Genomic DNA, 18,921 nt, shown 5'->3' with positions numbered 1-18,921 from the left:
AGAACCATTTTTGGGTGTAGATTTATGTGTAATGGAGTGCCTATGCAAATTCAAGTTGATTAGTCTACCTACATTGATGATCCAACATATATTCTAAGTAATCTATGATAAATATGGCAGGCATAGTATGCCTTATGGATATTTTTTAAATATGGTGTTTGATCATTTTGGAGTAGTCTGTGAAAAGGGGACTCTTGGTACAGCAAAGCATAACTACTTTAGTTGAAAATGATGTGTTGAATGGAAAATTAGGACCATGTCCCAGGTATTAGAACTGTTGGAAATTCAAGAGAAGTTAAGTATAGAATTGGAGAAGATGACAGTTGCTATGGCTGCAAAAGATGTATAAATCCTTACTCTGAAATTGAAAAATAACTAGGTGCCGATGAATCACTTATCGTAAAAAAATATCAATTTGAAGAAGAGGTTTCAGCACTTACTGATGAGGTCCAGAGTCTAAATACTGAAGTGAAGGACCTAACAAAGTAGTTGTTGGATTCTCATGCTGCTACAAGTTCTAGAATGGAGATTCTTCTAAAGACCCTGTCCCCTAAACCTCCATCTACTTAAGCCTCATCCCTCTTACTCCTCATTCTCCCTTGTGTCAGTTTCTTGTCCTTGTTCTGAGTGTGGTTATTTGAAGATAGATGTTTTATGTTTTTTTGTTATGTTTTAATGGTACTAATCCTATTTAATATGAATGAATTCCTTATATGTGTATATCATCGATCTCTTCTTTACTTTAAAAGTTGTTCTTCATGTTAGTGTTGCTCCAGTGGTCATGAATTAACTGACTTGTGCTTATTTTACTCTTGGTTTACTATTCTTACTTTTCAACGATGCCAAAAGAGGGGATACTGAATGCATGTGGTAAATATCAGGTACCAGGTGTAACACTTGTGTTTAATAATATATAGAAGTTCAAGTATACTGACATTGGAAAGCATGGTGCATAGTCATAGGGGTAACATTAAATGAGGTGAATGAATTTTGATGCTCCAAGAGTCGTGGTTTGTCATCATCAAAAAGGATGAAATTTGCAATATCTTTTTTATGATGATCAGCTGACAGCATGGTACAATGTCCCTAGGTCTTCATAAATTTAGTACAACTATCATATGTCTGCACAATTTTGTCTGATAGTGTAACAAACTACGTAGCTGACCTGTGTGAAAATTAGGACACCTATCCCAATCTAAATTCTACCCTAATTATTATCCTACTATAAATAGAAATGAATGTTTCTTAATTCAATAGTTTTTTCAATATGATTATTGAATGAAAAAATGCCAAAAACTCAATACTGCTCAAGGTTCAAGTTTCTGTGGGCTGAGAGAGAAATTGTTCTTGAGTCAAGTCTTGGTCTATAATTGAATTACTCATGTTATAAGAGTAATGATTTTCTTATGTCTACATAATTCTTAGGTAGAGCTACTTGAGTCGATATTGGTTAGAGTTAATCAATATTGAGAGAAGATTTTGGTAGAGTTGTCAAGGAGAGTTTGTCATAGAGTTATTACAAATTAGTGAAGCTTAAAGATAATCTTCAATGGAGTCTATAATCATGAGTTTGATTATTGTGGATTGTTGAGTTCTTGTGAGGACAAGCCATGGTTTTTCCTCCCTGGATCAAGGAGGTTTCATCGCTAAATTATTGTGTTATGTGCTTTCCTGCAAAGTTTTATTTCTTTACTGCTTTACTACTTCATTGTATGTGTCTAACTCTTGAGGGACTTGGTCCCTTACAAAGTGGTGCACCACCCACGAGTCATCAATCATCATACCGACTATAGCTTGCAAGCGCATGTCATTTAGCCAAATCCAACCATCTGCCAAAGGGACTCTAACCCAATCAGCCAATGGGACTTCAAAGTTCCAAGTTCGAACAAAGTTGTTAGCCAATGGAACTCTAACCTAGTCATCCAATAGGAATCCAAAGTTCCAAGAAGGAACAAAAATAATCTAGCAAAAGGGACTCTAACCCAATCAGCCAATAGGACTCCAAAGTTTTCAATTTAAAATCAATATTTTTACGTTCCATTATTCTTTTATGCAATGCCAGGTTTCAAAAGAAGTTCAACATGCATATTCTCATGTTCAAAGCAAGTTTCACAAGGTTGGATTGAGGTTATTACAATTTTCACATCAAAATCATCAATTTGGAGGAATCAACGACCCTCATGCCAATTAACCATCCCCATGCACCCCAATTAGTTCAAAATAATCAATTCAAATTATGAATGATGCACAAAGGCCATGGGAAAAGCAATTCAATCAAATATGTTCAAAAGCCCTCAACTCACATTTAGAATCAGTAATTAAATCACATGAATCACAATTCAAATACAAGATTTTAATAAAAAAAACATTTGGGGAAAAGGTACATGCCTTTTAAAGGAAGTAATTCAGAGAAAAGCTTGAATCCATTACTTTAAAGCTTGAACCCTTTCTTGGAATTGATATGAACACTTCAATTTAATTTTCATAACCTTGATGATGAAATTGATGAGGAAACATGGAGAAGAAACTTGAATTAGAATCCTTGGAAGTTGAATTTTTGGAGAAGAACCTTAATTGGTGTTCTTGAGGATTCGGGAGAAGAGGAATTAGGTATTTAGTGTGTTTTGGGGTTATGGGATGATGAATTCATGTTGTTATCAGTTATAGGATAGCTTAGGACGTAAATGACCAGTTTACCCTCAAAAATTAAAGATAATAGTGGATTTTAGCATTTCTGAAAATAGGTTTGTGCCATACTGCCTATTGCGGAGCACAAGGCCCGTGCCACGTCGAAATCGCGTACCCTCACTGGTTTCTCACAAAAATGCTTATAACTTTTTGCTCGGGTATCATATTAAGGCAAATCAGATGTGTTGAAAAGAGGACACAATTATATAGACTTTGGTGGGTCTTATGATACAAAATTTTATATATTCCAGAAGTTATACAAATTCAAAGTTGATCCTTGTAGAATCAAATTCCAAAATTTGGTCGAATCAAAAGTTCTTAACTCCACTCCACTCTAAGTGTGTACTATGAACATTCTTCCTGTCAAAATAACTTTACACACTTGGCAAATGATCATGACACTTATATTTACATACAAATAAGTGGATTCAAGTTTATACATGTAGGAATAATGATTTGAATTCTAGCCTAAAAATGTGAGGTGTTACATTATCTCCCCCTTGGAATCATTCATCCTCGAATGATGGATAGGATTTTTTTGAAGCTTTAGAAGTATGGAACAAGGTATGTAACTTCACATTAAGAATTCTTCCTCAACAAAACACATATAGGAATCAAAAAAAGGGCTTCATGACATCATAAAGTAAATTATGTAAGCACAAATCATGAGACAACGAGACTAAGATCGCACAAGGGGTAAAAGACTCAAAGCCCCTCACCCCAAGTGATAAAATCAAAAGTAGAAGAGATTTTACACCTCAAAGTGGCAAGCTTCTTATAACGGAGGCTAACCTCCATGCCACGCAGCTTATCACGGAGAGTAGCCTCTATGACACGTTTATATCACGGAGGCTTACTACCTCTATGATCCAAAATCACCCTGAACCCCTTTCGAAAATTATGAAACTACCTCGAATGATCCTATTAACATATCCAAACACCATTTAAGTCAAAAATCAATGTTTCGAACATGGGAGGATCTAAAATAAAATGATTGGATTTTTTAGGGAATTATACTAATAGTCCTTAAATATTGTAATACTTCTCAACTATGATTGTAGCTATGAATACCACACTTCACAAGGCACCTCGTCATAAGAACCAGAGTCTAACTACACATTTCTTCGATATTGAAGTATACTCCAGATTTAGGAGGTGCTAACTTAAGTTGTAGGGCTCTATATCTCACATCCATCTAAGAATACTACTTCATCCTATCACTGTAGTCAAATACTCATATCTTGTTAAGAGTCCATCCACATAACACAATGGTTTGTTTATCTATCAATGACAATATTCAAGCCTATATTTACTATACCCACTTTACGGATCTCCCCACCAAAAACATAGAAACCTAATAACTTTCACAAGGATTTTCACCACAAATTCCCCTCCTAACTACTTCACATAACAAAATGTTCATCTCACTCTTCCCATTTTATCTATAACCTTAGTTCGAGTAGCCGCACTAAAGTTTTACAGTGAAGATCAACCACTCTATAATCTAGAACATTACTATGCTTATATAAACACTACCACCCTGATATAGGGAGAGTAACTAAGGGAATAGAGTACGACCTTCAGAGACAGGAGTGATAGTATTCAATTACATCATATATTTGTTACACTACTCAAGGTGGGGTCTGTGACGTAAGATATGATCCAATAAGAATGAAGAGCGTCACATATCAAAACCCTAGATCATAATGAGAGGGTTGAAAATGGGCATAGGTTGTATAGAGAACTAGAAACTTAGGCATAGACACCATTTGAATATGGGGGGATGTTGGTGGAATGTCCTCTGAAACATAAAAAGGAGGAATTTGCTAAAGCAAGAATAGATTTATCATGACACGCCCTTGAAACAAACCACCATGAGAAAATTCAAGATTTGCATCATCTCAACCTTAGCTCAAAGGTCACTATCCCAATCTAGAAATAATATCCCCTCATTAAATTTGTACGTGCGACATCTGCACAAGGACACCAAACTCCCCTCGAAAACTTTAATATAAAGGCAATAAATTCTTTCTCAGACATCCCCTTCAAGGGTATTAATCATAACTCTCTCCAACCTCCAAGTCATTATCTTATAAATACCACTTTCATGGGAACAAACATCCATACTTCAAAACACGTAACACTTCATTTTCAACTCCTTAGCATACTAGCATTACACCTTTAATATCATAACCTTATAATTTAACAAAATTATAAAATATACCAAGAGTTCACATAGTCTATCTATTTCTCCCTCAATTCAACTCTACATAGCACCATCTATGAAACTCCTTAGATATCTCCATACCAAGAATTCTGCGAACATAAACTAGGTATACATGGTACTCATAACTCAAAACCGGGTACACTTTATTCTTACGACTTAAGGCTCTTATCCACCTAATGATTTAGCCACCATATCTACTTCAACACTAGATCTCATGCATATATCATTATTACCCACTTTGTTATTCCATCATTCATCAACCTAATATCCTTTACACATTATATCAAGCCTACTAATTCACTTCCATAAATCTGTATCACTATCCTTGAACTAGCATTCTTGTCACCACAACCAAAATCTAAAGTTCAAACTTAATGTCTAGCCACAATCATGTAACACCAATGAAATATCCCACACAATATACTAGTTCATCAAATAGAAAAACCCACCTAAATTCCTTACTTAACTTAACTACGGCCCACAAGAACATTCTTCTTTACAATGCTACTACTACACCTTAAAATTTGCTACATGCCTTCTCACATACCAAACCAACTTACAACTACTAGATAAAAATATAGAGACCCTTAATTTATTAAAACCACCTAATAAGGGTAGTCGATCTTAATTTTATTACATAATTCCTTATGGTCAATGGAACAATCACCTCCTCACATTACATCCTCTTACCCATGCATATACCCCAACTATTTTCAAGGTTCTATAAACACTATTGAGTCCCCTCTTTCTATGGTCTCCCAAAGTGAACTATAAATTCATAAATTACTAGCCAACCAATCCTTCCATTCACAACCTATAATTTATTTCATTATTACCATACTAGTCCTTATGAGCTAATGTTCTATTTCAACAAAAGATGCAAATATTGCAACTAACCACTCTCTTTTACTGACTACCATAAGTTTGCTAATATTTGGTGCACCTTAACCAACACTATAAAAGCATATTACCCCCCAACACTTACTTAAAGGTCATGCAAACACAACTATCTCTTTTTTACTAAAAAGTTACCCTCACCCCGACTTCTAAATATAAGATCAATATCACTAACCCTGAGATCACCTTACTACTCATTAGTCAAATACCGTAATTTGTACTACCTCTTAGAATTGAAATACAACCCCAACATTCAGATACATATGCTCCTCTTAAGTGAGACGTCTGCAATAAAGTTTTAAAAAGAGACAATTTACACATCTTACCTTAGGCTGAAAAACACGATTCATGAAGCTAGAGGTACATACATGAATCAACACACCTTGAAACACTAATGGACTCCTTTTAAGTCCATGCGCCATTCTTTTTATAGCTTTTTATGACTCATTCAAAAAGGACCACACCATAAGAAAGTTAAGTCTTCGCACATGTATTGCCTTAATAATGAGACATAGCCCACAAATTAGAGCAAGGAATGAAGTTGGATAACTTTCATATGGACAACACAATTGCATGATCTAGAGTATAAAAGAATGAGAAACATTTCTTAAACGGCTCATAGCCTCCTGATTATAAGTATGGTACGTGACACACCCTTAAGCAAGACTCTGCTAGACATGAGTTTGTGGATACCGAAAGACCCTAAACCTGAGCTTGATACCAAGCTTGTCATGACCCAAACCAGGGTTTGGCAGTGACGGGTATCTTAAGCCCTCCATGGACTGGAGACCACCTTTTTTGCCTAGTCAAATAGAACACAATAGATATATGACAGCAGAAGTAATCCATATAGATATAAGTAAGGTAAGCTAAGCCAAGGCACGGTTATAAGAATTCAATAAATCTCTAAATCCACAATAATCCACAAAGCCTCTATGAAACCAATCCACATAACCCTTTTGGAGAATGGAACTTTAAAGATGACAACTGACAACCCAAAAATCTATCATTATATAGAAAAAACTTAGTACCTTCGAACCCTGCATTGCATGGGGATACAGGGTCTAGAGATGGTTAGAGGGACAAGCACTAGCATGTAACTTAGAGAAGGGATAAACTAATTCCATGATCAAATCAATTCAAAATCATTCAAAACCAGTGCACACAATCAAATACATATATATATATATATAGATAATATATTAGGAAAAGGACCAAGGCTTACCATAATAGTAAAACATCAGCCTGGACTGTGTAGCTTAACTACCATAGCAATACCTACGAGATATATGAGCCCCGGTTCTCATCCCCTGGTCGAGCCCTAGTGTGTGTAGTCACACAAATTGGAGAATAATCATAATATATATGCACGGGGGACTCAAACCTTCCAATCATATATTAAGGTAACTTAAGCACCCGATCATGTAATATGGGGGACTCAAACCTCCCGATCATATAATATGGAGGACTCAAACCACCCAGTCATTTAGACCCCTACGTCGACAAATGCGGTTTCCAGTATTAATCCCTTCTAGACCTCCACCTTCACAACCTTACTACATAATCCCATTTAAGACTAATTAAAGTATTTAGCACATAACGCATTCAAGAAGTCATTCATTAAGGCATTATCAAGTGATATCGGCATACCAATTATAGCTTGCAAGCACATGTCATTTAGCCAAATCCAACCATCCACCAAAGGGACTCTAACCCAATCATCCTATGGGACTCCAAAGTTCCAAGTAGGAACAAAATCATTTAGCAAAAAGGACTCTAACCTGATCAACCAATAGGACTCAAAATTTTTAAATTTAAAATCAATTTCTAAATGTTCCATTAATATTTTATGCAATTCCAAGTTTAAAAAGTAGTTCATTATGTACATTCTCATGCTCAAAGCATGTTTCAAAAGACTGGGTTAAGGTTATACTAATTTCCATATCAAAATCATTAATTTGGAGAAATCAACGACCCTTATGCCAATTAACCATCCTCATGCACCCCAATTAATTCAAAACTATCAATTCAAATCATGAATGATGCACAAAGGTCATGGGAAAAGTAATTCAATCAAATATGTTAAAAAGCCCTCAACCCACATTCATAATCAATAATTAAATCACATGAATCACAATTTAAATATGTGCTTTTAACAAAAAAACTTTTGAAGAAGAGGTACATGTCTTTTAAAGGAAGTAATTCAGAGAAAAACTTGAACCCATAACTTTAAAGCTTGAACCCTTTCTTGGAATTAATATGAACACTTGAATTTAATTTTCATACCCTTGATGATGAAATTGATAAGGAAACATGGAGAAGAAACTTGAATTAGAAGCCTTGGAAGTTGAATGACAGCGCCCAAGCACACACGCAAATGAACGTGGTCTTATCAAGTAGTTAAGTGGCTTTAAGAAATCCCAAGTATCGATCTCTCAGGGACTTGCATTTGCCAACTATCCAATTCTAGTTTAACAATTCAGAACAATTAACCAAAAAAAAGTGTCGAATAATTGTAAACTAAAAGTAAAATAAATAGTGCATAAAAATAAAAGTCTTGGGATAATCAATGATAAAAGCCCAGGGTTAAAGCACTTCGAACAATCATACTATGTTATTGAATTTCCTTCATTAACTTGTTTATCTTGGTTGTTGATTAGTAGAGTTAATTGCATGATAATGATTTTCCAACCTCTAATCTTTTACCTAATATTATCTTACAACTACATCATTGAGCGGGGATGTAATAATTCAATCAAGTGAATTAGAGTTATCATCCTACGTTTGAATCAAATAAGGCATCTAAGTACATCCATGTCCTTGACGCTAAGTTTAATTCTTTATTTTATAAAAAAATAAAAACCTAAACTTTGTTTATTCCCATGTTATATTTCCCTATTCCCTCTCCCGAGATAAAAATGTCAACAATATATGTATTTTATGGGTGATCAATTCATAAATAATTAAATTAATAATAAACAAACAACCTACAATGATAAGAAAAATTAATCAAAATTAATCCAAAATAATAGTAATCATGTTCTTGGCTTGAACCCCGAAAAGAGGGTTTTTAGCCGATAATAGTCATAATCACGATCCAAATAATTTAATACATGATATGAATTAATTAAAATCTAAAGATAAAAAATGATAAAACCTAATTACATATGCAACTCCCCTCACATTAACTTCCAATGCACCATTCCAGGTGTCCACAATTAATCCAAAGCTGTCCAATTCTGTCCCCAAAATTAATCCCAGGTTGACCAGCTGTTCAACACTTAATAATTCCTCCAAAATTGCAATTTATAATAAAATAATCCCACTCTTTGTGGGATTAGAAAAGATTCCCTTCATGATTCCCATCTTTTCTCAAACCATGTGCCATGCAAATTATATTGACAATTGGAAAGTTGTGTCAGTAGAATTTATATTCTATGAATGGTCAGTGACATGACACTTTAGTCAATGCATTGGGAGCATCTATGCGACGTGACGATATCACGTTGGCTCACTGGAATTTGCTTTCAAAAATCTGGTTAAGTATTGAACGTCTCTCCTTTTTCTCATGCCTTTTGTAGTGTATTTCCAATAAATTTTTGGCCTTTAAATCATCAATATATCTCCGTATTCATCTTACAAAGCCTCCTACAATATGACACACCACATGATAGAGATCAAAACAACACAATATTCTCAACAATAAATTAAAACAAGAGCTTGGATAAGGCAAATTAGCAATGATCTTCCACTTATTATTCCGACTCTTGACTTAATCAAATTGAACTTTGCACATTACAAACAAGTTATTCCACTCATAATTACACAATTAAATCATTTGAAATAAATTAAACACATTAGCATCCATCGAAATCAACTAGACACACACCTAGCTCAAGCTAGTAAAACTAACTTTCTGGGTTGAACTCTAAATGACTCAATTAAGCACAAACTTGTTTGAAAAATACTTTGAACATTGTAATCACGCACTTGGACACTTAAATGCTTATTTATAACAATATTAACACAGTAAGCATACGAATTGCTCTCAAAACAAGGCAAAATAAGCTAGAATAATGATACAAAAGTATATAAAACCACCTCAGTCACCACCCTACCCTACACTTCTACTAAATTCAAGACACTCAAGCTAGTACTACAATGACTACATGGAATGCAAGTTTCTACACAAAGCATGTTATTTACATAATTGATAGCTCATGAACATTACTCCAAAACATCCTAGCCTTAAGAATTTACTTACCTAGTTGGCAAACTCATGCATATTGATCAATCAAAGATATTATACAAATCACCCACATTCATCAAACATGTTCCCTCACAACAAGAGAGTTACCCATAATCCCTCATATTAATGTAATTTATAACGTAATGGGTACAAGAATCAAATTACACTCACTCTCACAAAGAATTCACAAGTTACACACAATGAACCATAGGTTTTCCCTTAGTGTAGTACTCCACTAATATTAGAATGTTGAAGCTTAGGATCAATTAGGTCTTTTCTGGGTTGTAATAAAGGCTGAGGGATGGGTATGAACTATTTTGGCCAAGAATAGTGACTAACCTCTCTAAGCGCTTTAATATACTACATCATACAATTAAAACAAATCTCTAACCACCAAATTACACTTTTTCATCCACCCATATCTTTTCTTTTTGCCCCATCTATTTTAAGCATTTTCACAAACACTCGGTGGACATATAGTTTATTGCCACATGAATTAATTTCTCTCTTTTTTCACAACCATGGCAATATTTCTAGCATAAATTATATCACACCCAACCACCACACATAAATTATCAACACTAATAATTATTACTTTGGGGCATCAATTTCATATTTTTCCTCTTATTTCTTGACTCCTTATTTAATTAATTTTTCATTAAAGCACTTAAGAGCATTTTTGGATCAAATTATGGTCTATCAAAGAAGGAATTAGGCTACTTATGAGGTTTCTAAAGAAAAAAGCTAAACGCTCAATGGGGTTTAACTAGGATTCTGTATAAGGGTAGAACAAATAGAAGGAATAAAACAAGGTTATCAAAGAAATGCCTATATCACCTCCTAAACTCGCATTCTTTATTTTGCTTCACACACACACCGGGTAAGTTCTAAACATCACATGCAAGAAGGAATATACAAATTATCTCACACGCACATGGCATATGCTTAACTCAATAGGATCATCATAGACTCCTAACAAAATAAGAACATAAATTCAAAATTAAGCCAACAAATACAAGAGTCACAAACTTTAGCCTACGATTCTCAAAAATAGTAATTCGCTCATTCAACATGCCTTTACCAAATAAAAAAACTTGCACTATGTAAACAAAAATAGCGCCAACAAGAATATCTCACTTATTCCTAATCTAACAAATTTTAAATTGAGCCAAAAATTGAGAATTCTCCCCAGCCCACACTTAAAAATCTACTTTGTCCCCAAAGTTAATTTAAAGGTAAGAGATAGAAATACTCTTTGAGGCCTTTAGGCCTATCTAGTAGCATCTTTACTCATAAATGAGGTCCGCAGAAACCCCGCACTCATTCTTTGCCATACTTCAAGCTCAAGTTTATAGTACTCAGACTTCCCATTAACCTGTGACTCAACCAAAAACAAAAAATGCATGAAATAAAAACAAAAAACCTTAAAAGAAATCATACCTAATTAACTTGGGTTGCCTCTTAAGAAGCACCTAATTTAGTGTCGCGGCACGACCCACATCAACTTTTTCCTTTACCTTTAGGATATAAATTTCACCCCCAACTTCAAATCCATCTTTTTGCCTCACTTACAAAGTGGTGGTACAAAAATTAAGGAACCGAGTAATGAAATATGCATAGTAAACCACTCATCCTTAAAGTGAGGTGTGTTTTTATATTGCTTAACCGGTGCAAAATCAAGAATATAGGATTCTTGTTCCTCATCTTTACACTTTTCTACTACATTAAATGATTCCACAGACAAGATATCATCTAAACATAATATAGAAAAGTGCTTTGAGTGAGACCCAACAAATCCCACTTCAAAATTTACATAGTCCATAACACTTTCACTTAAATTCACCTTCTTAATTCCAGTCTCAAAAGTATTTAAAAGTCTAGTGTCTGCGATTCTTGTGGTAGTGGTTGTATCTCCTTACCCTTCTTAGTTATTTTGTTGGGCATTGCCCACAAACATGACTAAATTATGATTAAAAGAACACATATCTGCAGAGTGATACAAATTGCCATAAGCCGCACATAACTCGTGGTCTGTTGCATAGGTCGTAAACAAGCAGGTCCCATCCAAATACTTGGATTAAAATCTAGAGAAAAAGCCTTATGGTGGGATCCTCCACAATAATGAAAAGAGTCATCATCCATCAAAAACTATCTATACAAGAATGACATCTCAAGAATAGTGTGAAGAAAATAGAAATAAGGGAAACTAAAAATTATTTACCACTCAATATAGAAAAACTAAAAATAAGATAGTTGCCTAGTTACAAGTCCCTGGCAATGGCACCAAAAACTTGAGAGCGCACACGCACGTGTACGTGGTCTTATCAAGTAGTTAAGTGGCTTCAAGAAAGCCCAAGTATCAATCTTTCAAGGACTTGCTTTCGCCGACTATCCAATTCTAGTTTAACAATTGAGATCAAGTAACCAAAAAAAAGTGTTGAATAATTGTAAACTAAAAATAAAATAAATAGTGCATAAAAATAAAAGTATTAGGACAATCAATGGATTAAAGCCCAGGGTTAAATCACTTCAAACAATCATACTATGTTATTGCATTTCCTTCGTTAACTTGCTTATCTTGGTTGTTCATTCGTAGGGTTAATTGCATGATCATGATTTCCCAACCTCTAATCTTTTACCTAATATGGATCTTACAACTACATCATTGAGCGGGGATGTAATAATACAATTAAGTAAATTAAAGCTATCATCTTACGTTTGAATCAAGTAAGGCATCTAAGTACATCCATGTTCTAGACGCTAAGTTTAATTCTTTATTTTATAAAAAAATAAAAAACTAAACTTTATTTATTTCCATGTTCTATCTCCCTATTCCCTCTTTCGAGATCAAAAGGTCGATAATATATGTATTTTATGGGTGATCAATCCATAAAATAATTAAATTAATAATAAACAAACAACCTACGATGAATAAAAACAATAATCAAAATTAATCCAAAACAATAGTACTCATGTTCTTGGCTTTAACCCTGAAAAGAGGGTTTTTAGCCGATAATATTCATAATCACGATCCAAATAATAGAAAACATGATATGAATTAATTAAAATCTAAAGATAAAAAATGATAAAACCTAGTTACATGTGCAGCTCCCCTTATGTTAATTTCTAGTACACTGTTCCAGGTGTCCACAATTAATCCAAAGCTGTCTAATTCTCTCCCTAAAATTAACCCAGGTTGACCAGTTGTTCAACACTTAGTAATTCCTCCAAAATTGTAATTTATAATAACATAATCCCACTCTTTGTGGGATTAGAAAAGATTTCCTTCAAGATTCCCATCTTTTCTCAAACCATGTGCCATGCAAATTATATTGACAATTCAGAAGTTATGTCGGCAGAATTTGTATTCTGTGCATGGTCAGCGATGAGACACTTTTTTCAACATATTGGTCACATAGATGCGACACGACGATATCACGTCGGCTCACTGGAATTTGCTTTCAAAAATCTGGTTAAGTGTTGAAGTCCCTCCTTTTTCCCATTGTAGTGTATTTTCAATAAATTTTCAGCCTTTAAATCATTAATATATCACCATATTCATATTACAAAGCCTCCTACAATATCACACACCACTTTTTAGAGATAAAAACAACACAATATTCTCAACGACAAATCAAAATAAGATCTTGGATAAGGCAAATTCGCATTGATCTTCCACTTATTATTTTGACTCTTGACTTAATCAAATTGAACTTCCCACATTGCAAATAAGTTATTCCACTTATAATTACACAATTAAATTATTTTAAAAAATAAACACATTAGAATCCAACGAAATCAACTAGAAGCACACCTAGCTCAAGCTAGTAAAACTAGTTTTCTAGGTTGAACTCTAAATGATTCAATTAAGCACAAACTTGTTTGAAAAATACTTTGAACATTTTAATCACTAACTTTAACACTTAAATGCTTATTTATATCAATATTAACACATTAATCACAGGAATTTCTCTCAAAACAAGGCAAAATAAGCTAGAATAATGATACAAAAATGTATAAAACTACCTTAGATCATTGAATTTTTGGAGAAGAACCCTTAATTGGAGTTTTTAAGGATTTGGGAGAAGAGGTATTCAGTATTTAGTGTCTTTTGGGGTTATGGTATGATGAATTCATGTTATTATCAGTTATAGGATAGTTTAAAATGTAAATGACCAGTTTACCCTTGAAAAGTTAAGAGAAATTGGATTTTAGCATTTTTGAGCATAGGTTCGTGCCACGCTGCCTATCGTAGAGCACAAGGTTCATGCCAGATCAAAATCACAAACACTAACTGATTCCTCAAAAAAATGCTCATAACATTTCACTTGGGTATCGAATTTAAGCGAAATTAGATGCGTTGGAAGAGTACACAATTATATAATTTGGTGGGCTTTAAGCTCTAAAATTCAATATATTAAAGAATTTATACACGTTCAAAGTTGATCCTTGTAGAATTGAATTCCAAAATATAATCGAATAAAAAGTTTTTTAACTCCACTTCACTCTAAGTGATTACTATGAGCATTCTTCCCCTCATTATCACTTTACACACTAGGTAAATGATCATGAAACTTATATTGATAGTCAAATAATTGGATTTGAGTTTATTCACGTAGGAATAATGGTTCAAATTTTAGCCAAAAAATGCAAGGTGTTAAAATAACTTTTTAGATTCCACTTCGAATACCTCATCTACATCAACTACATCATCCATAGATTCATCAACTACAGGTATGGGAGGATCAATAATTGCCTTACCACTGTAAGTGGCAACGGACAAACAGTGACTGTCATTCTTAGGATTCTATATAGTATTATTTGGAAGGTTCCCGGTTGACGCTGATTTAGGGTCACTAACATCTGACCAAATTATTGTTCAAGTTAATTGATCGCAGTAGAATACGATTCCACATTCTGGTTGAAACCTGAAATGTCTGCCTTAATCACCTTAAGGCAACTTTTATTACTTTTTGAACCCTTAAATAGCTTAGAGAGTAATGACTCCATCCTTGACTCAGTATCATGGCACCTCGATGAAACATATGCACCACTCTTCTCCTTATAATCATACTACATCATCAGTCACCATCTCTCTCTGCTCTGATCCATATATTTATCCCCATAATAGTTCTCACCTTGGTTTCTTTGCCTCGAGTTCAATTATCTTAAGCAGACAATTGGCCCTTGGCTCAGAAACCCATTAACTCTTTATCTAGATACTTTATCTCTTCATCCATATTAGAATCATAAGACCTAGAAGCTTTACTTTGTGCACCCACAATACTCACTTCTCAAAATTCTTAGTTACAAACTGCTTTGTTAGTAACCCAATCTCAGTCCTCAGCTACACAACCTCTTGAGCCAGTGAATTATCTATAACTTTATGCTCATAAGAAGTACCTATTGCATAAGTGTTAGTACCTCTCTTTGCCTCCCGAGTATACCATCCTCTATTGGTAAGAGAGATACCATATAAGATTTTTATTCTACATCCCAATGTAGGTTCATGAACGATTTGCCAATAATAGTATATGAATAGCTTTGGAATTGGTATTTAGGGCATGATAGAAAATCTACAGCAGATTTCTCCCCAAAATTTTATGATTAGGCACCATCATCAACTTTTCCTTAAACCAAAACCATGCCTCATACATTGGTTTAGAATGAATTTTTTTGAAGTTATAAGTCTCGTGCTTTAATTGTAGCATTCTAGAAGGAAGGAAGAAATGGTTAAAGAACTATTTTCACAACTCATTTAAGTAATAACCCATAAGGTAGTTCTCCTAACCATAATGTCACTTCACTAGTTAGAAAGAATGGGAACAACCTGTGTCTTAAAGCTTTCTGATCCACCCCAGGTATATTATATGAAGTGGAAATTCTAAAAAAATTTATGAGGTGCATATTTCCGTCATCAGTCGGTAGGCCAACAAATATACTTTTCATATTCAACAAGTGGATCATAGCACTAGTAATGTCTAACTTCACCCCCTGGGCAACTTATGAGGAATGATGTCCTTTGTATCAATAGGCTCTACATACCCTATGCCTTTATCTAAATCTTCACAAGGTGGCAAATATTGAAAATTTGGGTATAATAGAGCTCTATCTCTTCAACCTCTATTGAGTTTTACTTGATGATCAGCTTTTTATCTTTGTCTTGCCTCTAGACCTATAGGTTAGGAAACCTCATTAGCCCTTCTCGTATTTACTTCCATTAATAAGCATACAATGGTTTGCTCGACTATCTTCTAAACAATATGTAGAGATGAGGAAGGCAAGTCATGCGGATCATCTCAAATCCCCTCATAATGAGCTTCATGGTCATGGTCCGACATCTTACTATTTTGTTATAGGATTCTCTCTGGCTCTAGATCTAATGGGATCAAGAGATTGCATTGACTCCTAGTACTAGGAATACATCAGCGTATGCCCCAACAAGAAAAAAAAAGTAAAACCCAACAACCTCAACAACTTTAATTAATAAATTCATTATCGTATTCCCCAACAACAGTATCAAAATTTGATGTCACCCAAATTATACCCTCCAAGAAAATATAATGCGGTCATTGTAAAATTATAGTAACCAAACTAAGTTGGGTTGATCCCACAAGGAATAGGCTAGAAATGTCTCTTGAGCTTATTGAAATAGTCGAGAAATGCAGGAAAGTAATGGGGGAAATTTGTATTAACCAATAAAGAGTAACAAGTCTTGATTGCTTTCAGTCATAATCAATCAGAGATGAACACTAGGACTCTGTTCCTCCTTGCTTCTTAACTCTATAGATTTGATGTACTCTATTGAACTATCGCAATATTTTGCATGCAAAATCTAATAAGTTATGTATCACTTATCATCTTGTGGATTCCTTTATTTCAATATTTACCTTTTGATTATTAGAGTGTGGCCTTACTAACCTTATCCTAGATCCCAGATAAAATATTACCTTTTAAGTGTCAAGTTGATTAGATGAGGATTGATAGCCTCAAATTACTATCGTGATATTCTTTTCCTAATCTCTACTTCTCTTGTAAAGTAAGTAATGAATACAGAAGGGTTCTCAATATTATCTACTACTAAGAAAACTATTACATTGAAGATGATCATAATGCTTGCAAGAATATTGATTAAGAATAACATTGCATTTCCTCTACTTTATTATTCTACCAGGGTTCCCACAACCTTAGTAAAGGGATTCAGCCTATCATCGTTGCAAGCTCTATAGAATTCATAAAATAAAGCATAACAATAATATTACAACAATTGAAGAATAAAATTCAAAGTCTCAAATTAATAATCAACCAAAAATAAAGAATAAAGAGATTCCAAAACTAAAAGTCAACCTTAGGATCAAATATATGTTTTTGGATGTTTGACTTTGTAAACTGGCTAAAAAAAACATAAAAAAAGTATTTATAGGTTACATAAAAACTGTAGAAATTTAAACTAAACGTACAAGAAAAACTAAGTCGGTGGCTACTTATGGGTCCACTTACGGGTCGTAAGTGGCACCTACGCCATATTGGTGGCCATCGTAGGTGACAGGTTTCTCAAATCTATAGCAAGTCCACTTGTGAAGTCACCTACGGCATAAGTGGTACCCATTCCTCATAGGTGGTATCATCGTATGTATTAGACAAAAGCTTCATGATTCAGATTCTCAAGACTTCACACTCTGACACTCAAGATGGTACCTATTGTGCTAAAGTAGTGCGTATGGGTCGTAAGTTACTTTTCATCAGTATTAGGAAAAACACCATCTTTCAGAGTCTCTAAATTTAGCATATCTGACACACACAATGCCACCCACGATGTCGTAGGTAGTACCTATTCCTTATGGGTGGTTTGGTAGGTTAAGTTTTCTATAGTCTTCAACTCTTTTTCTTTTGTTGAGCTCCAAAACCTAGTTTCTTGTAAAATACACAAAAAAAAATCTTATCTACCAAAATAAACTTGAGTATTTTTATATTTTCCAATTTTAAGCATTCGAAGTATTATGAAATCATGCCACATCATTCACTACATCCTACAGAATGCAAAGTCGCCTTTATTAAAAGATCTTTGACTTTATCCCAATGTGAAATTTTCCTATAATCTAGATAAATATCGAACATCAAATGAAAAAAAAAAGGAAGATCTAGAGGAACAACATATTTACAATATTATAGCTTGATAAAAAACCCCAATGCTGACCAATAAGTGAGAAAAGAATGTAAAAAATGAATTTAATAAGAGTAACAAAGGAAGAAAAGAACGAAATAATACCGTTGCAGAGTAAAATTTGAGTTGAAAAAATAATTAATTGGGACAAGAAAATATTGCAACAATCATTTATTGATTTCAATATATGAGTGTTATAATTTCTATGAATCCTCTGATTCACCTTTTCAAATATAAACTCGAGAGCTTTGAGGTTGATCTTGAATTTAAACTTCATTTTTTAATTTGAAGGATTTGATCTTGATTTATACTAGAATTCAAGTTTTTGGGGCTTGTTCTTGAATCCTGTGGTCTTGATTATAAATTTGATGAACTGATCTTGAATGCTTGACTTTGTAGAGAAATCGACATCATTTGATCCACGAACATTCTCTTGCTTCTTGCTAGAATTGTTTTTCTCTTTTCTCAATTATGAGACCCTTATTTATAGTTTTAAGAAGGAAGGAGTCATGGTGAAGGTGGATTACTTTTGACCAATCAGATTTAAGTGACATGACGCATTTTAAAGGCTTTTGATTTCACTAAGTATGCTGCATTATTTTGACATGTGTCATGATCTTATCGGATTTCTTACTTGACTTGTCATGCCACATCATTTTACATGGGGCACTCTAGAATAAGATGACATTTTGGACC

The sequence above is a fragment of the Capsicum annuum genome, chromosome 10 (assembly GCF_002878395.1).
Source record: "Capsicum annuum cultivar UCD-10X-F1 chromosome 10, UCD10Xv1.1, whole genome shotgun sequence".
NCBI lineage: Eukaryota > Viridiplantae > Streptophyta > Magnoliopsida > Solanales > Solanaceae > Capsicum > Capsicum annuum.
This window is presented reverse-complemented; position numbering follows the sequence as displayed.